This window comes from Euprymna scolopes, chromosome 19 (genome assembly GCF_053919585.1).
Source record: "Euprymna scolopes isolate OS-2025 chromosome 19, ASM5391958v1, whole genome shotgun sequence".
In the NCBI taxonomy this organism is placed as follows: domain Eukaryota; kingdom Metazoa; phylum Mollusca; class Cephalopoda; order Sepiida; family Sepiolidae; genus Euprymna; species Euprymna scolopes.
The window spans coordinates 11,628,090-11,652,933 of NC_136500.1; the positions used below are offsets into that span (position 1 = coordinate 11,628,090).

Consider the following 24,844-nt stretch of genomic DNA (forward strand, 5'->3'; position numbering starts at 1 on the left):
CTGGCCGAAACATTTCAAGGAATACATTACATATTGAAAAAAACTTTTTTTTTCCAATCTGGGGGGAGTATTTGTGCCAGTTGGCACAGTTTAATATTCAAATTTAAAATCGTTAAATACAATTTAGGCGCGCAGTGCAATTGATTGTTTCGGCGTGTTAAAAAAATGAAAAATGACACCCACGCAAATTCCGGCGTGACCTTTATATACCAAAGGTGCGTACGTAGTTGAAAGCACCCCATGTGATGTCTTCCGTCCAATGGAATTCCTCCTAGGGCACATTTTAAAACTGATTTTCTAGAGCTCGTTTGGAGCCAATCAAATCGAATATAAACATGCACAAACACAAAATCTATCTCTTTAGTCTCTTAGCCTTTCGAGCATTCTTTCGTCTCTTTAAACTCTTCCGACTCATTCAACGCTTTCTCATTAGGACTTGCCACGCGTGCAAACATCAATTATTTCATTTCCACTGCTCCGTGCATTAATACTCTCTTTTAACAGACGAACAATAATATTGTCTCTGTTACATATTTGAACATTCAAAGAACACACAAAAAAAAAAGAGACTCTCCATCTTTCATATGAACTCAAAAAAAAGAACTCTGAAATATCGAGAACTATGTTTTACTTGTTATTGTTTGTTATTTCTATTCCGGAAATAAACCTCCGTTTGTGTTGCACATAAGATTTCTTATTTTCATTTTTATTATTTGTGGAGGAAGTCAGTTCCCAAAAAAAGGCCAGGCGACCCCCACAACTCCAAAACCTGTTTTTATTGTAAAATTACTCAAGGAAGTGATAAAAAACCGTAATTGTTTTGTTTTATACACATGCACATTACTAATTTTTCGATTGTAAAAAAAAGGAGATTTGTTTCCACTAGGTGGCAGTGCCGGCCGCAGAGATGCAGATTTGTCTATCGCGCGCGTACAAACATGGCGGCCAGTAAATTACAGTGAATAATACAGGGCTTTATATTTTGAAAACAATTTGTCTCTGCAAAATTAGAATGAGATTTTCTTATTCAGCATAGTCGAAAACCTGTACAAGTCGTCATTTTAAAGAAAATTGTGGAGGTGGAGGTGGACCTAATGTAAAAAATACCGTAATAATTTTTCTACTGGAGTATTTTTCATAATTTTGGGGAATTCTACTAATTTTGACATGGCGCGTAAGTACATAATATGTTTTCACTTGCAATGCGTTGGTTAAAAGATCACCAATTTATAGAAGCAAGGGATTTCAAACAAGGGAGATAATGCCGATTTACACGCATGCGTTATCTCCCCTAATTATCTGCCCTTGTTGACTTTGGACTTTACCTGCCGCCGCATGGCGTCGCTGATATTGAGAAAGAAAACGAAACGTGAATAGAATGACTGCAATAATTTGCAGACGAACGAGTAAAGCTGAAAAGCACGAAGAGTTTCTTAAATTCTTTCCCTGTTTCAATAACGTCTTTTCCAGAACACAACACGAAATCATTACATAACTTATTTAAGGCCTCCTGGGTTACAACGATTAGCCTCAGGTTGCTCGCAGCTTAAAAGTCATAAAAGCAAAAACATCTAAAAAAAAAAAAAAAAAAAATAGACTGACTTAACTTGGTTCATTTATGTAATTTTTGTACATTTCGATATTTTCTTTAAAATCTTTTTGATAATCTTGATATTTATTTTTTTCTTGATACACACCTTTTTCCTGGGATTACGTCGGATATTCTAACGGCATCTCTGTCTTCTTCTTTTCCTCCAACAACTGTGGAATGTTATGGACCGGTTTGCTCGGTTTCATCGATGACAGCCGCCTTCGCCTTTTGAGCGGAAAAAGGTAACAAAATAAAAATTTAAGCAGATTTTTTTGGTGCTTATTTAGAATGAAACTTATTTTCAAAACAATATATATATTTATAATGTATGTACATATCACAGGACGAAGATATCATGTTCCAAAAATCATATAAATTAACCAAATATTTTTTTTACCCCTCCCCCAATCAAATTTAACGAGGAAGCGATATGTAGTGTTTTTATCCGCCATATTTTATAAATAAGGGTCGGAACAACTCAATTTGAACTATCGAGATCAAAATCAACCCTATAATGGATGCAATATCTGGTACTTATGCATTTATTGAACCGTGCTGAAATAATGTTATTTAGAAAGCCATTCTCAACATGGGGAGGGTATTTTGTAACTATTATTCTGTACTTTCACCTAACAATTTAATAAAAAAGATATCGTAAAACTTTCATTTAACTTAAAAATATTTTAAAAAATAGCGCTGTTTAATAAGTGCACAAGCACAAGCATCTAAAATCGTTTAAATTCGTAAAAAAATAAATAAAAATAATTTTTCTATATACAGGTACGTACATCAAATATTTCCCTGCAATTTAGTTTTTAAAAATATGTTTAATTTTAAAAAAAAAAAAGCACCTAAGATTCTTTTAAATTATCATAAAAAACCCCAAAAACAAACAAAGCAATTCAAAGATTTTAAAAATAAAAAAATCGATTTCCACAAGATTTTCTGGATTTCTAATATTCAATCTGAAATGTTAAACAATATTTGCGCGTCTACCTTTTGACTTTTTTTTATTTTATTATTATTTTAAGTACTGATATAGATCGCCCCCATGGCTGTTCATATTGGCTCGATAACGAATTACAACGAAGAGATCATACAAAATGAAACCCGTACTCCCGAAACGATAAAAGGAGGAAAAATATCGATATTGTATTCTTTGCTGTAAAGTGTTGCTTTTTTAGTGTGTACAATCTTTTGTTTATTAAATTGCTACAGAATTTGTTGTTTTAAAGTTTCCTTTATGTTAAAAATGGGTTTCTAAAGCGTAATTATTTCAGCACTGTCCGTATTCTGCAACCGATACTTCGGATAATATCGGATCAGCCACGATTTTCTGTCGGCGTGATTAAGAAAAAGAATTACACTAAAAGACATTTACAAATATGTACGTTCATAGATCAAACACTAAATGTTTTAGGGGTGTTTTTATATCGAAAACAGGAGGCGGGAAGGTTATTCGATCTCAATGATTATGATTTACGGAACAACTCGTAAATTGCCGTTTCCAAACACTCAATCAGTACCGACATTAAATTACGCAATAAGCAATTGAACGCTTTATCTACGACTTGTTTTTGCATTTTGGTACTCATGCAGAGATATACAGAGAAATAACGTTATTCAAAAAGCCATTCTTAACATGGGGAGGGTGTTTGTACCTATTCTGTACTTTAACCTTACAGTTGAATAACAAAAAACAAACAAACAAAAAACATATAAAACTTTAATTAAACGTGGAAATACGATTTAAAAAATAGCGCGGATCGGATCTCTCTGCATTAGCACCGGCATTTTTATAGAACAATATTTTAGCCTCCATCTTCACAAAAATCTAAAAAAAAAAAAAAAAAAAAAAAAAAAAAAAAATGGGGGGGGGGACATGTCTCGTCGATAGAAACAAAATGGAGGTTCCAATAAAGTTTTATGTAAAAACGGAAATGACTGCTGAAAGTAAAACGAACATTTTCATTTTTATTTCGTTCCAGTTTCAAAGTTAAAGTAATGTGCTGAATTCGTTTCAGTCAGTTTCCGTTTTTGCATAAAACTATTCGGACTAAGGCGGACGTCTACGAGATTGTACCCCCACTTTTAAATTCCACAGTTTTCACATTTAAAAACGTTTCTGAGCACTTCACGGGGAACGTGGACCCTGCGTAAACGGGTTTTAATTTAATGGCTGCTCCCTGAGGTTTTCTTTCACTTTCTTCGTATATATCTTGTACACTCTTTTTGGTACTTTTATAGTTTATCGCCGAAGATGGAGAGGCCATTTTATTTCGAGCACCTGTCGATTAGAATCAGAGGGAGAAATCAGTAATTTAAACTATGGCCTAAGTAGGAAATATGTACCAAAATATAGTTTTTTGGTTTGTTAATATAGAAGTTTTTATTTTTATTTATAAAAATTTATATTCAATGAATGATACGATTTATCGACCCCTGTTCGACTGACACTTCCCTCTATCGGCCGTTCTTGAAACTAAAATACACACATTCGCCTTCTGGCACTGTCATGCAGAAGTGCCATTAAATTTTATTCGTACTTTTATTTCGTGCTTGTTTTTATTCATTTTTTATTATATTTTCTCCACTAAATATTTTTTGTTACATTTATTTTTTCATACACATTCATAAAATAAAATAAAAGCAATCACGAATAAAAGTTTGAGTCAAATTTAATTAAAGAAATAAAAAAATTTAAAACATAAAATAAATACACGCTCGGTTAAAAAAAATGTATGAGAACGAAGAAAGTGAAAGAAAACCTCAGGGAGCAACCATTAAATTAAAACCAGTTTACGCAGGGTCCACCTTCCTCGTGAAAGTACCCTTTTCTGTTTAATCTTATCAATTAGACTTCACGTTCCGATTAAAAAAAAAAAAATCGGGGGAAAAAATGGTACTTCTACAGTTTATCGCCGAAAATAGAGACGCCATTTCTTTTTTTCTTTTTTCGGACACCTGCCGTTAAAATCAGAGGGAAATCAGAATTTTAAACTATGGCCGAAGTAAGAAATAAAAAAAAAAATGACAAAATTATTTTATTAAAATTATATTTTCTTACGCAGACTTTTCAATAAATGTCTTTAAAATTATATTTTGATACATCTTTATACAATAAATGTTTTGGTTTTCAAATGGCGCTCGCTCGTCCAGTTTAAACAATTATGTCACTTTCAATTTCTGTTTTTAATAATAAAAAATATGTTTCATTTTCCCGTTTTCATCGAAACATTTCCAATTAAACAATATATGTTCTCTTTCACTTTACTTTTTTTTCATAGTTCTTTCCCTAAGTAATTAATATCTAGTTTAATTTTTTTGTTACTTATTTCCTACTTCGGCCATAGTTTAAAATATTGATTTCTCCCTCTGATTTTAATGACAGGTGCCCGAAAAAATGGCGTCTTCATTTTTGGCGATAAACTGTAGAAGTACCAAAAATATTTTTGACTTTTATCGTCGGGGATCAATTTCTAATGATAACGTTCTACTAAATTGAACACCCACTTTGTGATCATCAACGAGAAAAAAATTTAGCGACTCTCTCACGTGACCGGTTATTTATTTGATCAAGAAGAAATTGGAGTTATCGCCCCCTAACAATGGCGCTCGGTCACATTATGCAGAAGTGTCCTTTTCTTTAATAAATTATTTCTTGCCTTTGAAAACAATTATTTGTTGTGAACTTGTAAAAGTCGTCATTTAATAAGTGAGTATTGAGTTGGGAAAGACAATGGGGTTAAGAAAGTTCCCTTCGTAACCCCTTTTTTAAACAGGAATATTCACTGGTCACCTGAGTCAGTCGCTATATTTTTCTCGTGGATAGTCACAAAGTGGGTATTCAATTTAGTAGAACGTTATAATTGAAAACTGATTCCCGACGATAAGTCATTAAAATACATTTTGTTCCTGTTGACGTTGACATGTCAATATTACCAAAAGTTCATTCACGTTATGATTTTGGAGAATATTATTGGCACTTCTACACTATTGGGACGACATTTTGTAGTCGATAAGTTGATGTTAGTACTAACTGACTGTTTGGCAACGGCTCTGTCATTTCGTGCTTGTTGTTCCGTAAATCTCAATTGGGTATACGAACGATACTGAAATATTCTTATATGTGCACCTGAGGACCTCAGGTGCACACTGCACCTCCTCCCTCTTATATCAATGTTTCGTTTCAGAAACTAGTTTAATTTTGTGGTCATCTGTGTTGATTTTTTATTGAGTCAATATCTGCAGCCATGGGGCCTGATCTATATAAGCACCAAGACTTTCACCCCTTCCTTTGTCATTTTTGAATCTGAATGAATCACAAAGTTAGTTTTAACCTTACGTATATTTACATAAACACGATAAAAAATGATATTTTCTTTAAATAAAATCAACAATCACGGATTGTGGATTTTATTTGTTTATATTTGTAACATTTTAAAAGAAAACTTTATAAGGAAATGCGAAGTTTCCATGGATGAACGCCGACAAAATACGAAACAAAGTATTAAAGGCAAACACTTGATTAGATTTCGTCACCCAATGTTTACAAAGGTTTTGCCTGGAGCTGTCATCAAAATGAAATGAGATTTTTCAAATTGGGTTATTTTTAATTTTTATTTTTAATAAATAAACAGAAAAATTGAAAACCTATTTTTGTTGTTGTTTGTTTGTGAAAAAATTTATATAATTTCGAAAATAAATAACTCGTTTGTTTCATTTTGCAGATAACAGCTTCAGGCAAAACCTTTGTAAATATAAGGCGACGAAACTTGAATATAACCATTGATTAGTATATAAGAAACTATAGTCCAGACAAATTACGAGAACATTTTAGGGAGCTTTGTCTAGAATTTCCCCTAAAATTCGTATGATGTACGTATCCGTGATGAAATTAAAATATATTCCAAAAATAAATCGCGTATATTTATCAAGTAGCTTTATTTTTTATAAAGTACATAATTTCTAAGCGAATTTGAGTTTTTACAATGTCTCCATGTAAATAATAGCTATCTAAAACTTTGCATGTTTGTATTATTTGGAGTTATTTCCCTTGTTTTCAAAATGGCGTCGCGATATCGTCGCAGTTCGTTAGGCCATAAAATTAGATTTTCTTATTTAAAAATAACAAATACTGGATTAATGTACGTGATTTGGCGCTGTTTTACAATTTTTCGTTTATGATTTTTGGGTGTACGATATTTTCTTCGAGTCACGGTTACTTGCATCATACAGATTTTTTTTTATTTGTCAATATAGGGGGAATTTGGACAAGTACCATACCTTATATGGAGATTGTGTTCTTCCGTCTGTAACTAAAAGCGTCATAAATACCCCCCCCCCCCCTTTTAGCTTTTTATTTCAGATAATCAAGAAATAATATCAGTATTATTGTACACTAACAAACTGCCCAGCCAGCGCTCCTCGCCGAGCCTCCTCGGTTGTAAAATCTGCTTAAATATATTTTAATTCATGCAAATTTCATATTTATTATAGAGTCAATTATCTATTGATTCTTATATTGTACCCATGCTCTCCACTTATTTCGGCATTTGTTTCCAGTCGTCCTGTACAGACACTTCACTTGCCGCTGGTATTTAACAATGTCTACTCAGGAGAGGTGTAATTAGAGTTTACACACCTCCTGCCACAAAAATTTCACACGCAGGCTCCCTTTCGTGGGTATTCATAGTCTGTCAAAGACTGAAGGAGCCCTCATTATATTGTATCCAATATATAGTAGTGATTTGAAAAGTTAAAAAAAAAAAAAGACTTTAGTCACATCAGCTAGAATCGAAACCCAAAACATTTAGAACTTCAGCTTTATCTTTTTTTTTTTTTTTTTTTTTTTTTTATTCAATTTTCACCCCAAACAAGGCACAGTGCCACTTTGAAGCAGGGGGCTACTATTAATTATCTGTTATCATCTGAACTAATAGATGAACATGAAAACTTTAAAATTAACCAACATTAACCTATAATTGTATATTTGCGCATGTGTAGAGAAATATTTTAAGTTGACTTATGCCTGCCAAGTTTCAATCTAAAAATGTTTACCCATTAGCAGCTATTTTTACCAGCTAAAGATCAAATTTGTTCTACAGTTTAAAATCTATATATCAAGTCTATAGACTAAAAATTGAAAGGAGTTTTGTAGAAACTGCTCAAGCAGACAAGATCACTTTCATATATAGATTAGGATCCTATGATAGTTTAGGCAAAGAGAAAAATGGGCAAACTAGAAAAAACGCCTGAATCAGTCACCAGTAAACTGGTGTCCTGTCAGATTTGGTTCCTGAATGATATGAACCTTCGTCCATTTCAATGTTTCGAAAAAAAATATATATACTTCTGCAGAATCCGGACCGTGCTATTATTTTTGATAGGATTTTCATGAATGGATTTCAAAATAATTTTATTTTTACTTGGTCTGTATTCTGCATTAGTATCAAACTGTTTTGTTACTTTTCAAAAACATAATTTATTTAAAATACAAAGCAAAAAAAACAAAACACTTTCATCCCCCCACCCCTAAAAAAACATCAAACCACCTTTTTGAATAATTTTCGTAAAAGAAATTATTTAAAATAAAATTATTGCAAAACTTTGCTATTTTTAGCACTTATTTGATTATCTATTTTTAACCAAAACAGGAAGTTTTTAATATTAGGAATCAAATTTGACTGGACACTATTTACTGCAAATTTTGAGTTTGACATTCTTCTGGTTTGCCATAAAATAATTCTGTATACGGACACCCAAGTTAAATATTTTAGTTAAAAATAAAACAGGAAATATTTGTGGTGGAAAATATAGAATTCACCAAAATTTATGGAAAACAATCTAGTAGTTGTTACGGGTGCGGTGGCTAATCACAACGCCGTAACACAGTATTTGCTATCGTAAGCAAGAGTAGGGAAAAAGGTTCCCAGTCCATTCAAGGTCAAAGTTAATACTACGCCTCTTGTTACATAGTTATTATAATTATATGAAACATTCAAATTTCAGATGTACGTGTCGGGTTTTTCACATGTCATCGCCTAAAATGATAGAATCTTATTTGTATGTGCGTGTGGGGGAGGAGATGAATTAGCATTGCGTCATCATGTACAAATTTACTATGTTTTGGATGTTGGTTTTTACAGTTTGAATGTTATTAAAATGTGAAATTATTTTATTTTTTTGGTTGAGTATAAAATCAAGATGCACAAACAAGTATTGATTAAATAATTATTTATGGCCATTTTGAAATCTAAATGCTTTGCTTGTAATTCTAGCAAATATTCCAAACTATAAAAATATTTGGAGATTAAGCATTTTTAAGAATAATAAAAAGATAAGATTGACAATATTCTGTTTTATTATTTTAATGTTTGTTTCCTGCAAATTATTTTCAAGAAAATGAAATTGATAATTAAAATAAAAAATTCTCCAAAAAATGTTAAAACGTAGGAATTGTGACGTTGTTTTATTTACAGACAGAAGGGCACAATAATTTATAAAGATGCGGATAAAATTGGAATTGGTTAAAAACAACTTAAAAATATAAATTCAAAATGTATGTTTTTTAGAAAGTAAATAAAACTAATTAACAAAATTTAAAGTAAAATCGTTTTGAATTTTACAAGGAGTGTTCAGTTTATGATTTTGCAAAATAAACATTGCACTGGCTATACAAAAATCATTGTATGATAACCAGCAACTTGGAGCTAGGATCAAAAGTGTAGTATCTGTTGTGTCCTTGGTTTAGTGAAGTAGAAATCCTAAACTGTAGCAACTTCAATTCTTTTCTCAATCTAAAGTGTCCTTTTTAGGAAGTTGGAATTTTTCTCGCATTATGAAACCAATTTTGTGTTTTACTTTGCTTTCGTAGAGAAGTAAGTAAATAGCGACAACTAATAATATCAAACTGACTTATTCGCACCCCTTCAAGGCTAACATGTTACACATATGCTGGAAAATAAAAATTCAAGTATTCATTTTGATACTTGGCCAATCTATTCAAAGTACCTTATTATTCAAGTACCATTGTAAACATTGTAGTAGTCTGTCGCAAACGAGACAAAGACAAAGAATAATTTGAACTCACTTTTTTTTTTTTTTTTTTGATTTTTACTTGGAGTCACCACTTATCAAGGCCCAAAGGCTACTCGAGGATAAGGGTTAATGAATGTTAGATGAGCTTCAACTCTTTAGTCAATGTTCTTTATTAGACCAATGATTACAGCAACTGGAAATATGAAAAGAAATGAATTTTATTTCTTACTAAAATTTTGCTTCGTTAATTCTCCATAATTTTTTTCTGTGCATTAATAATTTCAACTGATGAATGCTGTAATCATAGATGAGCTTCAACTCTTTAGCCAATGTTCCTTAGACTAATGATTACAGCATCTGGAAATACATAAAATAGAAGAACGATATCATGTATATGTAAGGTGGTAGTGTAGTAATCGTTAATGGTGTAAATTTGATGGAATTTGATTATTTATGAAAATGGCTCAATATGAACTTGTTTACATTAGATTTGAAGGCTACCATGTTGTAGTCAACCGAGAAGCATACCAGCAGAACAGTGTTCCATAGACGGGCAGTTCTGTGAGAGAAGCTTTGTTTATGCATTCTGCGTTTAGATTTAGGCACAGATGGAAAGTGGGGGATATCGCTTATAGTGGTTGTAAGTAGTTGAGTGTTTTTTTGTTGTTTTTTTTTCTGAAAGTTTGGCAAAGGGGGACCATAGATTTGAGTTCAGTCGAGCACTTGCCATGAAAATAACAATAGAGCAGAGACAGGCTCACATCTCTTTTGTGGGGAAGAGGTTGCAGGGAAGAAAAAAGGGCATCACCTATCAGGTTTTGAACTCTATCAAGGCAGGATAGGGAGTATTTCATTTTAGGACGTATCTGGCTCTTATACAGATAGAGGATTTTTCATGCAGCGATATTTATTTTCTTATTCTCATACCATACGGGACTTCTCATTATGGCTATGACATCTCTCACGTGATCGTCTTCTCTAACGTGCTCTACTAGAATATCAATGTAATGATTTGGAACACGGAAGATGAATGAAAACCAGTTAATAAAGCTTTATTCATCTAGAATCACAGGTATGCTGAAATAGAAGAATGAAAAATTGCTAGGATTTTATAGAAAGTAACAATGCTAATGATATTCACCCCGAATGGAACGAGTTCAGGGAGAGGTTATGAAATGATATACAAAGGTTCAAGTTCAAGCATCTCTCTTTCTTAGATGTTGTCTAAGGATGAGCTTCGTTCGATAGGTTCTTATTGAGCGTTATATCAGCCTGTAAGGTTTTACAAGGTTCTTCAGATACACCCGATTCAAATGAGGCATCTGGTTGTAGAGATGTTATGTCCGGTCATCAGTATTAGTTTTGCTACATTGTGTGGTTTTGGGGGCAAGTTGATGCAACGACACTGTTTTCTCCTTTCCAGTTGGAAGTCTAACATGGGCGTATTGAGCGTTGCATTGTAGCAATTCAACTTCATCAACAAAGAGTTCATACGTAGATGGCCGTACATTACGTTTCATCAGGACTGGACTTTGATTCAAAAGCCAACTGAGGAGAGAGGTACCACATGTTGATTTCTGATTATCCTTTATCCTAGAATATTCGCTCGTGAGGTGTAGCGTTAGTGGCAGTACTCAATAATGAATGAATGGAATGCTAGACGTTGCGCAAAACTGATTCCCAATGAGAAATCGTCTGTCTTTGCGACTTCAATGCTAGCGATATCGTTTTCCATAATGTGGCATTTAGTCATTCTACCTGGCCATTTCCCTGCAGGTTATAGACAGTTGTGCGGCTTGTTGCTATTCCTTTTCTATGCTAAAAATCTGTTCGTTCTGTTTAAAGGAATGATAGATCTCTGTCGGAGCGAATAAAGGAAGGCCAAACAGCAAAAATAGTTGACGAAAACAATTTATGTTTGTGAGGACATATCTTGACAAGGAAAGGGGAAGTGTGAATATTCGTCAATAATTGTTGATAGAAATTTGTTTTGACTTTTAAATGGTAGGGTACCTTTTAAAGTCAACATTTCAGCGTTCAAATAATTGTATCGTTTTGACAAGGTTAAAATTAGTGGGATGAAAAAAAATCACAGTTTTAATTCTGCACAGACTGAACAGTTCCCAATAGTTTGAACATCCTCCCAAAATGAGACATTCGTGTGATGCTTAATAAAACGTGTAGGTCTCGTAGATTGTGTAGAATATTGCTAGGGTGAACCAGCTAATCCAATGAAGATGTTGTGCTGAATGGATGCGATAATTGACAGTGTAGTTCCTGGCAGAAGTCTAGAACAGTGAAAACCCTGAATGCCAGAGCAGCTGGCATTTGTAGAGCGGCACCTGTCCCTCCTGGCATGTTTAGCCAATCAGGCGCCTCAAAATAGAACAATCCACCATCCCTGACTAATTGTAGGCTGGTCCAATGGCAATTGGCATACCACTAATTGCTACTGAATAAATATGTTGAAATTAGTTAAATGGTCCATAATGGTGGAGAGGGAAGGTAAGCGCATTCTTGATTCTACAGATTGGTTGAATTAGTTGAGGAGCAAGCCACTCAAAGAGTGTCTACAGTTGCATTATCTTTCTGTGAACAGTATATTACATCAAATGTAAGGGCTGATATATCGATTCTCCAGCGTTCTACCTTCTCATTATTTTGCTTGAGTGTTTCAGGTCATACATGAAAGCTACGGAGCGTTGGTGTGTAATGAGTTTAAAGACTGAACCAATAAGGTAGTGAGGCCATTTACGCACTGCTTCGATGATGGTATGTGTTTCTTTTTTGACTGAAGAGTAATGTTACTTGCTGACTGAAAGAGATTGGGAAAGGAAGCAATTGGGCAGCCGTTCTGATTGAGAGTGTCAGCCAGGGAAACATCCGAAGCGTTGGCTTCTAAGGTAAGGGGTATGTTGGGATCGATTGTCGTAAATGAAGCTTGCTCGAGTTCTTCTTTGAGGTTGGTGAAATCTGTTAAGCAGGATTCAAGTAGAGGGAAGATGGGAAGACTTGGTTCTGTGCTAGCTGTCAAATTTTATCTGAGAAATGAGGAATCCATTGAGCATAAGATGAAAACCTTCCAATAACCCACTGCTGTGATTTAGCATCTTGTGGAGGTAGATATCGCAAAGCACGGAAGCATTCAGAATCTAATTTTACAACTCCAAATGACGCTTCATGTCCTAAGTGGTTCAGTTCGCATGATGCTCTTTTTATCTCATTGAAACTTATGCCGTACTTCCTGGCAACAAGAAACGATTAAGGTTTTCATCATGTTTCATCATATTATGGTCGCATATAGTGATGTTATCAACATACGTGAAAGTGTCGGCAACCTTCTTGCGTTTTATTAGATTGTCTATCAATCGTTGGAAACATGATACACCATTTGTTATGCCAAATGAAATATGGAAGAATTGATATAGATTTTGAAAGCTGTTAATTTCTTCTCTTCTTGTGTTGGTATTTGATGATACGCATTCTGCAAGTCCAGGGTAGTAAAAACAGAATAGCGAGCAATTTTTCTTTTTTTTCCCCAACTAGTTCATTAATTTTTGGTAAAGGATAAGCATCAAGGTACATGAATCGGTTGATTGTCTGAATCTAGTCAATGACAAAGACGCTTCTTGTGTCGATCGTTAGTGGTTACTAGAACCTGTGCTCTCCAGGGAGAGTGAGAGAGTTTGATAAGACCATGAATTTTGGATTGTATAAACTGCTAATGGATTGGGGAGTGTCTTCTGGATTTTGTAGCAATAGGCTTGCAACCAGGTGATAAATGTTTGAATAGTCTGGACGCTATTATGGCGCATACAGAGAAGGGATCTTAGTGACCCCCCCCCCAAGGGTATTTCTACCTTTGAGTGTAGTTTGAGAAAGTCGTGGCCAAGTAACTTGAACATGACAGGATACCTCCATCTCTGTTGTAGGGACTCTGGTAGATATATGCACGGGCTTGGAGTCTATATTTGTAGGTTGACATCAGACTTAAATCCCAATCCCAAGGTGAGGAGCCATTGCTCAAAACAACGAGGTACTACAAAAGGATTGACTAGGAAGCCATCGGAACATATCAGAGATGCCTCCTGGTCAGATATCTTCTCTCTTTCTGCTGAACAATGTTCCATGAAATAACTGAATGGTGCAAAGCAAGTATTGAAGCACATGTTTCTACACGGAAGTATTATAGCAAGCCCCACCTACCCCCATGGTTCACTGCAGATTGTGCAGCTGCTATTGCACAGACAGCATACATTCCTCCGGTTTGTATGTCATAAGTCAAATACAAATATGCAAAAATTTGTAAATGCTAGAAATCATTGTACGAGTGAAATAGTGACAGCCAAAAGAAAGCTGAAATAATCGGAGAAGCGCATAGAGAATCACAAAAGATAGGAACTTGTGATTTTTGGAAAATCTATAATAACGTATTGAATAAAGGGCAATCAGTAATTCCTTCACTACTCAATAACCAGAAGGTCGCACGCATGGCAACGGAGAAGGCGGAACTGCTTGCCCGGCGATTCGCCTCCAACTCCACCTTAGAGCCAACAAACAACTCCCTCCCAAATTTCCCTATGCAAATTGAAGCCACACTAGATGATGTAAAAATTCACCCCTTCTCATGTCCACGATATCTTAAAAAAAAAAACTGAGACATCTCCAAGGTGTGTGAGCCTGATCTCATCCCTGCTATACTAATTAAGAAATGCTCAGCTGAGCTAGCCCCCATACTTCCCAAGCTCTACAATAAATGCTTTGCTAAATCTTGCTTCCCTAATAGCTGGAAGATGGCCTCTGTGGTACCAGTGTACAAGAATTCTGGTAAAAGGATTGACCCTCTCAATTATTGCCCTATTAGTCTCCTCCCCCTCTTCACTAAAATCTTTGAGGCCTAAATCAATCAAGCACTAGTCCACCACCTTGCAAAAGCAAATATTCTCTGTCAAACAGTATGGATTTAGGCAATGTCGTTCTACTGCAGATATTTTAACAGTTATCTCTGAATGCATTTACCATGTACTGGATAAGGCGGGTGAAGTCAGGGCTGTAGCGCTTGATATATTCAAAACCTTTGACAAAGTCTGGCACGGAGAGCTGCTAATGAAAATTAAATTGTATGGTGTAACTGAACGTATACTAAATATAATTAGATATTTCTGAGACAATAAAACCGTACAGGTTGTCATTGATGGATGTATGTCCAAACATCATAACATGAATGCTGGAGTGCCTCAGGGGTCGATCCTTGGACCACTATTATTCCTGATATTCATAAACAACTTCCCTGATAATATTGTCCGAGATGGGTATATTTGCTGATGATACAACACTCTATAATATGCATGAGGAAAGAACAGATGTACACAAATCTAAGGCAATAGCAGAATCGTTAGAAAATGACCTCCAGACCATAATGCAATGGGGCTGCAAAGGGATGGTAACATTTAATGCTAGTAAAACAATTACAAGACACCTCTACAACCGCTTATGTCCATGACAGATAACACCCTACCTGAGAATTTTTCCTTCAAACTCCTCGACCTAACACTTGTGAGCAATATGAACTGGAACAAATACATTGAGGACATTGCGAAGGCTGCTGCAAAGGAGGTGGTTCTATCTATTGAGCTAGAAAATTACTTGCACCTGAGAGCATCCGGTACCTCTACAACCATTCGCCCATGTATGGAGTATTGTTGTAGCATCTGGGATGGTGCATCTACCACTAGCCTCTCCCTTTTGGATAGTGTCCAACAAAGAGTTTTCAATCTAATAGGTCCCACCTTGTCAACTAAGCTCCGTCTGTCCCATCACCATAATGTTGCATCTTTGTGCCTGTTTTCTTTTTTTTTTTTTTTTTTTTTTACAAAGCATATTGCCAGTTGGACGTAAGGGGTTACTATTTGGGGCCATGTCTAGGGAAGATTAACAAGATATTTATGTTGCATTTAAACTTCTGCATATCAGTACAGCCAGGGAAGCAAGTAGCAGGAAGGGAATTCCAAAGTCTAGCTGTTTGAGGGAAGAAACTATTAGAATATAAAACTTTCTGGCATTTAGGGACATCAACAGTGAAGGGGTGAGATCTTATTGCTAAGCGGGTTTGTCGGGGATGTGTACGTTAAGGGGGTACAATTGAAACAAGTTCATCAGAACACATTCCATTAAAATATTTGTAAAACAGGCACCAGAGACACAACAGTTTTACAAATATTTTAATGGAATATGTTCTAATGAACTTGTTGAATTTGTGTTCCCTCGACGTACACATCCCCGACAAACCTGCTTAGCAATAAAATCTCACCCATTCACTGTTGAGGTCCCTAAATTCCAGAAACCTTTCTATTCTAATAGTTTCTTCTTTCGAATAGTTCCCTTCTTGCTGCTTGCTTCCCTGATTGTACTGATATGCAGAAGTTTAAATGTAATGTAAACCAACATCTTGATAATCTTTTCTAGGCTTGGTCCCAAATAGAAGCCTCTTACGTCCAAGTGGCGATATGCCGTGTTAGGGGTGAATGTGAGTAAAACCAAAAATAAAGAAAAGAAAAAAATGTCTGCGCAAAGAGAAGGAAGAACTGAAAGTTTGAAGGTGAACCGTTTATATGCTAATGCCACATATCAGTGACCTAATGTACTGCTTGATAAGGGTGTGGATGCCATTGATATCTTCCTGTGAGAAGCTTGTGTTGGCCAGTTGTACTTTATGGATGATGTTCGATGATAAATAGCTGAGCTACCAGCATCCACCAGAGCTTCCAGGATTATTCCATTTACTGAAAGTTTAATTATGGCTTTCAACAGACAATCAGGTGGTGCCATGGTTACAACGGATGCGATTGATGATTCACAAGTGGAAGTCACCTTCTTAGGGGGGGCGATTTGACTGGCAGACTAGTTGGAAATGTACCCTCTTGCCACAGCTTCTATAGGCCATATCACGGGTGGGGCAATAAATTTGTGAATGTCATCAATTACCACAGAAGAAACATTTTTTCTTCCCACTGAAGGCGAAACATTATCAGAAGTAAGAGAAACCTCACAAGTCAGTGATGGTTCGGCAGTGGTGCCACATGGTGTGAAGTTGACATAAGATTCAGCTTGTTTCTGGGCTGTTTCTAGGGAACAAGCTAAGTTGGAAGCATCTTTCAAATTGAGTATCCTTTCTAAGAGTCATTGTCAAATTGTATGAGAGCGAATGCCTGTTATGAGGGCATCACGAACTGCTTGGTCAGGATGTTCTTTGGTCATTACTACCTTAAAGTAACGATCTGCAGAAAGTGTATCTCGATTCTGCAAGTGTATCTAGATTCTGAAGCAAGGAAAATAGCAAGCTCTCGAGAAAAAATAAACACTTACGTAGACATTACAAAAACTTCAAACCAAACAAACCAAACCCAAAACCAAGACCTACTTAAACTAATCTCCGAACTCAAAAATTTAATTGAAACTTTAAAAACTAACCAAAACGAAAACAAGAAACAAATATCAGTATCTTTGAAAACTCAGTCAAATGATCTAAAACAAGTCCCAAAGAACAAAAAAGAACCCGAACAGCAAAAACCACAAATAAACCGTGAAAGATCCAAATCACGAACACGGACAAAAGCAGAAGATAAACACACAATATCTGGAAAGATGGAAACAGAACAGGAAAACACAAATCCTCTTTCCAAAAACCAAAGCAAACAAAAAACAGAGATGATATTAATCGAAAATGAAAACAAATTTGAGTTGATTGAAATCGAGAGTCACAGGAAAAAATCTAGCTCCAAAAACAGAACTGACTAGGAAGAGAAAATGGAGGCTGAGGAACCAAGCAGTTCAAGTAAACACAAAACAAAAACCACTCAAAACACAACAAATCAATAGAATAATAGACATAAAAACCTAAACAAAAACCAAACAGAAAAAAAAAGGAAAAAAATTAATAAATAAACGAACTTACTTATGGAAATGAATAAAAACATCATACAGTGGAACTGCAGAGGCATAAAACCAAACTACGAAGAAATCAAACATATAATAGCACAATATGACCCCAGCATAATCGGCCTACAGGAAACTCTTCTAAAAGAAACGGACACCATCAACTTCAAAGGATACCACATCTACAATCAAACAAACAGATCACAAGGAGATAATCGACCCACAGGTGGCACTTCAATTATAATAAAAAAAAAAAAAATACCACATATAAAATTACAACTCCAAACAAACCTACAAACAATAGCAATTAAAGTTACACTTCACCGACCAATAACTATTTGTTCAATATACATTCCACCTAAACATAAACTAAACAAAACCGAAATTGAAGATCTTATAACACAACTCCCCATACCTTTTATATTAATGGGGGACTTCAACGCCCATAACAAAATGTGGGGAAGTGAGAATATTAATCAAAATGGGAAAACCATTGAATCATTACTGGAATCACCTGAAGTAACTATATTTAACGACAAAACACACACATACCTTCATCCAGGCACAGGAACGACATCAGCTATCGACCTAACACTATGCTCCCCAACAATATTTATGGACTTCCAATGGGAGGTACATAACGACCAGTGTGGCAACGATCACTTCCCAATTTTTCTCAAAACCCAAGAACCTACAACAGAAGAATCAAAACCAAAATGGCAAATTAATAAAGTTAACTGGACTGAATTTGGCAAACTTTGCACAAATCTAATTAATCAAGAAATAGTTAACAAACCAGATCCTATGTTAGCTTTCACCAATACACTAAACGAAATAGCAATCAAGACAATCCCAAAATCTTCCACCAAACCACACCCAAAATCAACGCCATGGTTCACAATAGAATGTAAGCAAGCAATAACCAACAGGAAAAAAATGCTAAAACACTTCAAACAACATCCTACAAAACCCAACCTTCAAAAATACCTACAAGCACGAGCAAAAGCATGCTATATTATAAAAAAAAGCAAAAAAGAAACCTGGCAAAACTATATTTCCAAATTGAACAACAACACGCCATCAAAAAAAACATGGGAAATAATAAGAAAAATAACTGGTAAAAAACTTGGAACACCAATAAATAATATAAGTACACCAAATGGTAGACAAACTATAGACAAAAAAGAAATAGCAAACATAATCGCAAATGAATTCAGCCAAAACTCATCATCCAACCACTACTCCCCCAAATTCCAAAAATACAAAAACAACGCAGAAAAAGAAAAACTCAACTTCACAACCAATAACAAAGAATACTATAACACCTCTTTCACTATAACAGAACTAAGAAATGCAATTCATAAAAGTAAAGATACAGCTACCGGTCCAGACGACATCCACTATCAATTTCTAAAACACATGCCAGACACATCTCTCAACATTCTCTTACAGATAATTAACAAAATATGGTGGACTAACAATTTTCCAAAACACTGGCTCGACTCCAATATCATCCCAATTCCTAAAGCAGGAAAAGATCACTCCAACCCTACCAATTATCGTCCTATCGCCTTAACAAGCTGTATATGCAAAACAACAGAAAGGATGGTCAATACAAGACTAATGTGGCATTTAGAAAAATATAACCTCATTTCTACACACCAAAGCGGATTTAGACAAAATCAAGGTACTAATGACCAACTTATTCGGCTAGAAACATATATTTGTAACGGTCTAATAAGAAACTACCACGTGGTCTCAATCTTTTTTGATATCGAAAAGGCGTATGACACCACGTGGAGACATGGAATCTTGAAAGATATTCATAATATGGGAATCAGAGGAAATCTAGCAAAATTTATCCAAGAATTCCTATCCCACAGAACATTTAAAGTATGCTTAGGAAATACAACATCAGATCAACACACACAAGAAACAGGGGTACCACAGGGTAGCGTACTATCTGCCACCCTTTTTCTAATTAAAATCAACAGTATAATCGAAAATGTTAACATGGGATTCGAAAAAACACTATTTGTTGATGACTTTTCAATAACTTGCTCATCACCAAATATGCCAACTATTGAAAGACAAATGCAACATTGCCTTAACAAAATAGACCTTTGGGTTAACCAAAATGGATTTAAAATGTCCAAAAGCAAAACCACATGTATTCACTTTTGTAGGAAACGAAAATACCACCTTGATCCACAGCTCAAACTAGACGGACAACTAATACCAGTAGTACAACACACCAAATTTCTAGGGATCATTTTAGACAACAAACTAAACTTCAAGGAGCACATTAACAAATTAAAGCAAAAATGCTTAAAAGCAATAAATACCTTAAAAATAGTATCAAAACTAGATTGGGGAGCAGATCAAGCTACAATGCTCAAAATATATCGCTCACATATCAGATCCAAACTGGATTATGGTTGTGCCATATACAGCTCTACTTACAAATCCTACAAAAACAAACTACTAACAATACAGAATCAAAGTTTAAGACTCAGCCTGGGAGCCTACCGAACTTCTCCAATGGAAAGCCTTCATGTAGAAGCCCAAGAACTACCCCTGCACTTAAGATGGAAAAAACTAGCGTTACAATACGCAACAAAACTACAAACCAACCCCGAAAACCCAACATACAAAACTACCTTCAACTTACAATGTACAAACTCTTATTCAAGGAAACCAAAAAGTATACCCTCCTTTGGACACAGAATTAAAGAAATAATACATCAAATCAATGAAAACCCCGACAATATAATTACTCAGAAAACAAACGACAGACCCCCATGGACATTACACAAACCAAAAACCGACATAACACTTACTACTTACAAGAAAAACATTACAAATAATATAACAAACAGAAGCAACTTTGGAGAACTAAGAGAAAAATATGCAGAATACATAGAAATATACACCGACGGGTCTAAAACTATAAACGGAACAAGCGCAGCATGCACAGATGGACAAAATCAATATCAAATAAGACTGCCCAACGAGGCTTCAATATATACAGCCGAACTGCAGGCCATCAAAATAGCTCTCAAACACATCAAAGACATCAACGAACAAAAAGCCATAATATATACAGACTCACTATCCTGTATCATGGCCCTTAAAGTAAAATCTAAACACCCTTTTATCACAGAAATTATACAAGAATACAATGAAATAACCGAAAAAAAAACAATAAAAAAATTATAATAGCCTGGATACCAAGTCATGTCGGCATTCCAGGAAATGAAAAAGCAGACAAACTGGCTAAAGAAGCCACAAACCACCAAATGGAAAAAATTAAAATACCACACACAGACCTAAAAAGAAAAATCAACGAATATATAGAAAACATGTGGCAAGAGGAATGGAACAAACGAACTGCATGAACATCAACCAATAATTAAAAACGAAAAACAAAAAATTTTTAAAGGAAGAAGAGAAGAAATTGTATTAAACCGAATAAGAATCGGACATACAAAATTAACTCATTCCTACCTAATCAAAGCGGAGGAAACACCAAATTGCACATTCTGCAACCAACAACTAACAATTAAACATCTACTGACAGAATGTAGAAAACACAAACACACTCAGAAGAAATATTTTAAAACAACAAACATTAGAAAAGTGTTCCAAGAAGTGGAACCCCAACAAATCAAACTATTTAAAAGAAACAAATGTATTCAAACTCCTATAAAGTAAACAAGTAAAATTCAGTTTAGAAAAACAAATCTCTTACAACTAAAACAATTTTTCAGAAAACCTAAAACATCTTGCTTCAAAAGATAAACTTTTTCAAGAAACTGAAAATCTATTATATCAACAAAACTTTTTTGGCATTAAATGACTCTTAGAGGTTGAAATGCCGTTAAACAAATACACTCACTCACTCACTCACAATTCTTTTAAATGTAAGATTGAGTTTATTAAATCAAACTTATATTTCATTTTTTTTTTTTTTTTTTAATAATTTTTACATTTTGAATGTTATTTTTTTTCTTTGATAAACCTTGCTCTCAAGGTTCATTTTAAAAGGCATTTTAATTATTGCCAATGTAATTATGGTTTTAATTAAATGGTTGGCATTAATCTTTAATTTATTCTAAAGATAAATACATAAGATCTTAACTTTTGGTTTTAATCACGTTCTCCCCAAACAATGTACATTGCCACTTGGATGTAAGGGGCTACTATTTGGGAGCATGTTTAGAGCAGATAAGCAAGATGTTGGTTTACATTACATTTAAACGTTTGCATGTTAGTACAGTCAGGTATGCAGATAGCAGGAAGAGAATTTCAAAATCTAGCTGTCTGAGGGGAAAAACTATTAGAGTAGGTTTTCCAGCATTTAGGGACCTTTTCAGTGAAGGGGTGTAATTTTGTTACTAAACGAGTTTGTCAGGGGTATGTGCGTCGAGAGAGAACGAGCAATGAGTTTATCAGAACACATGCCATTAAAGTATTTGTAAGACAGGCACAGGGATGTAATATTGCAGTGATGGGACAGGGGTTGGAGCTTAGTTGACAGTATGGGTCCTATTAGAGACTCTTCTTTGGACCCTGTTCAAGAGGGAGAGATTAGTGGTAGATGCACCAGTCCAGATAAAGTAACAGTATTTCATGCATGAGCGAATAATTGTAGAGCCACACGATACTCTTAAGTGTAAGTAGTCTTTTTTTGTACAATAGAGGGAACTTACATTTTTTGCAGCAGCCTTTGCAATGTCCTCAATGTACCTGTTCCAGCTCATATTGGCTGTAAATATCAAGCCGAGGAGTTTGAAAGAACTCTCGGGTAGGTGTTATTTGTCATGGATATCAGTGGTTGGGAAGAAAGCAAAGTAGCTTAGTTTTAGCAGCATTAAATGTTATCATCCATTTGCGGGCCCATTCTACTACGGTTTGGAGATCGTTTTCTAAGGATTCTGCCATTGACTTAGATTTGTATACATCTGTTCTTCCCTTGTGTCTGTTATAGAGCATTGTATCATGAGCAAATATACCCATCTCGGACACAATATAATCAGGGAGGTCGTTAACGAATATCAGGAATAATAGTGGTCCAAGCATTGATTCCTGAAGCACTACCGCGTTAATGTTATGCTGTTTGGATGTATGTTCATCAAGGATAACCAGGATGGTTTTCTTGTCTAAGAAGGATCTAATTATATTTCAAACAAGCTGTACAGGAATGTTTGTGTTTCACTCTTAGAGGTAGTTCACCAGGCTAACTGCAAATATTGATATTCTACGCTCCCTTTTAAATAATGTTTACATCAAGGGTTCTCAACCGGGGTCCACATGGACCCCTAGGGTCCATGGAATACTTCTGTGGGTCCACAGGCAAAACATAACAAAATTATCATAATTATTATAGTTGTTGTCGAATACTTTATTTGCATTAAATTAGTTTTCATTTAAAAATAAAGCTTTATTATATAATATTTCTTTGATTATTAAAACTTCAAAATTTATATTAGTGGAAAAAAGATTGTCTTATGACCAATAGTTATGAAGGAACCCACCAAGATAAAAAGAAGGGGAAAGGGGTCCATGAGTAAAAAAAAAAAAGGTTGAGAACCACTGGTTTACATTAACCCCAAACCAATTAAAGCTATTAATTTTATCGCTTATATTTACCCCCTTATTTAATGTGAAAAACTCCCTCTAGGATGGCACAAACGTTTTTTTGATAGCTCACTTGCTATAGTTATATTTTATAGTACTAAATTGATGGTGAATTAAATGTTTAGTCAAATATATATGTACAATATATTTATAAGTATATAATTGATATCCATGTGTGTATCTCCATTTATTTACCTCCATACGTGGCAAATGTTAGACAAAAGGTTGTTTTTTTTTTAATGTAGAGAAAAATTCAGCTTCTCAAAACAGGAACAAAAATAGAAGTTACCTTAGTCGTGAAGGATTTCTCATTGACCGAGGACAGAAAAGATGGAGTGTAGTATCAGAAAAGATACTACACTTTGCTCCTATCCAAGTATTTCTTAATTGGATGATTTGAAAGCCAATGTCTTTTTTATTTTTGTTTTCATAAAAATGTACTTTTTGCCTTAAAAGCATTCTCATAAATCTTAACTGCTTGTGCTTTTAACATGCTTTCAATTCTAAACTTTGTGTTGTAAATGCTGTTTTTTTTTTTTTTAAATTTTTTTTTTAAATGTTGTTGAATTCTGTGTGTTTTTTTTTCTTTCTTTCTTCGCTGGCTGCAATTAAAAACCAAAATATATATAAATATTCTTTTAAGTCTAAAAATATAAGGTTAGATCAGTATTTATTAATTTCTTATTTGTTCCTTCACATTATTTTTTATACTTTAGTGATTAGACATTATAAAAGACAATTGTTGAATACAGTGGTTCCCAACCTTTTTCACATGGTACACTTTTCTTTTTCTTATTTTTGCAGCACACACCTATCAAAAAAAATAAATTTTTTTTACTCATACTAACTTAATACAACAAAATAATAAAAACACAAAGAATATTATATAAATATAATTTTTATTCGTACAAATCACATTATCTTTTTTTATTGTATTGTCACCCCAAACAAGGCACAGTGCCACTTCGATATAGCGGCTACTATCTGGGACATAATTGCAGGGATACTATGTAGGGAGTTGAGCAGCATCTACCATTAAGAGTTGTAGAACAGACAAAGGGATGCAACGCTTTGTTGATGGGAGAGAGACTGAAGCCTAGCTGACAGTTCGGGACCTATTAGGTTGGTGACTCTCTTTTGAAATCTGTCCAGGAGTGAGAGACTAGTAGCAGATGTACCAGCCCAAATGTGACAACAATACTCCATACTTGGGCAAATTGTGGCCTTGTAAAGGTACAGGATACTTTCAGGCATAAGTTACGGTAGAGAGAGCCCACCTTCCTCGCAGCAGCCACGACAAGGCCCTTGATGTATCTGTTTCAACTCATGTTCCCTGTGAACGTTAAACTGAGGAGTTCAAATGAAGTACTTTCAGGTAATATATCATTAGCCATGGCTATTAGTATTTGAGAAGGTTTCTTGCAATTATTAAAGGAAACGAGCTTAGTCTTGGCAGCATTGAATGTTACCATCCATTTTCGTCTCCATTCAACTACAGACTGGAGGTTTTCCTTTAGTGTTTCTGCCATTGCCTTAGATATGTGCTTATTCGTTTTCCCCACGTGCCTGTTATAGAGCGTGGTGTCATCAGCAAATATACCCATCTCAGAGACAATTTCATTGGGGGTTGTTTATGAA

The 24,844-nt window shown here is 34.8% G+C and overlaps 1 protein-coding gene across 6 annotated transcripts in view; it reads left to right on the forward strand.

Annotated features, from left to right (window-relative positions):
* The first annotated feature begins 1,301 nt into the window (after positions 1–1,301).
* Positions 1,302–24,844, forward strand: part of LOC145303414 (intermembrane lipid transfer protein VPS13D-like) — a 393,527-nt gene continuing 369,984 nt past the window's right edge. For 5 of the 6 annotated variants that reach the window (XM_080144736.1, XM_080144739.1, XM_080144738.1 and 2 more), the window contains exon 1: positions 1,302–1,833. The gene's annotated coding sequence lies outside the window, so the exon portion shown is untranslated. The remainder of the gene's footprint in view (positions 1,834–24,844) is intronic. The other variant, XM_080144737.1, reaches the window with a different exon arrangement.